At 23.9% G+C, this 524-nt stretch overlaps 1 long non-coding RNA gene across 1 annotated transcript; it reads right to left on the bottom strand.

Moving 5' to 3' along the window:
• Window positions 1-58: 58 nt before the first annotated feature.
• LOC121131668 (uncharacterized) lies at window positions 59-518 on the bottom strand. The gene is made up of 3 exons (XR_005869135.2): window positions 362-518; window positions 199-304; window positions 59-120 (listed from the first exon to the last, which is right to left on the bottom strand). It is a non-coding gene; the product is annotated as an uncharacterized lncRNA (long non-coding RNA).
• Between the last annotated feature and the right edge of the window lie 6 nt (window positions 519-524).

Here is a 524-nt window from a genome sequence, read left to right as displayed (position 1 = left end):
AAACAAACTATTTGCATGCCATTTGAAGCTAAAATCCCCATTTGACAACATTCATGAATTGTGTTTGACCATATTACTGTAGTTCTCTAACACCTTATTTCGGAAATTATGAACATTTAGCTATATGCTAATGTTGAATTTGAAGAAGTATATATTTAATTAATTTTTGAATATTTAAATACATCAATAATAACTTACTCAAGTCTTTAAACGAAGAAACTAATGTTAAACAAACTATTAAGATCTTAAAACTATATATTTATTTATGTTGAGACCATTCATACTGTTGTTCTTGACCATATTACTGTATTTAGCAATAAATTTGATTTATTCTCAAAAAAGTTATTTCATAAATACTTACTCTTACGAATCTAACATTTCAATATTCTATTTAATAATTAATAATTGTTCCTTATACTTATTACTAATAAACATGATCTTATTTTTTTATCAATGTCTTTCAAAGTCACAATTTACAATAGATGTGTTTCTTTAAATTGTCTCCTCTGAATTTTCTAGGTCTA

Source organism: Lepeophtheirus salmonis, unplaced genomic scaffold, assembly GCF_016086655.4.
Source record: "Lepeophtheirus salmonis unplaced genomic scaffold, UVic_Lsal_1.4 unplaced_contig_9102_pilon, whole genome shotgun sequence".
Classification (NCBI taxonomy): Eukaryota; Metazoa; Arthropoda; class Copepoda; order Siphonostomatoida; family Caligidae; genus Lepeophtheirus; species Lepeophtheirus salmonis.
Note: the sequence above shows the minus strand (reverse complement) of the source record. Positions and strands in the feature narration are given on the sequence as shown.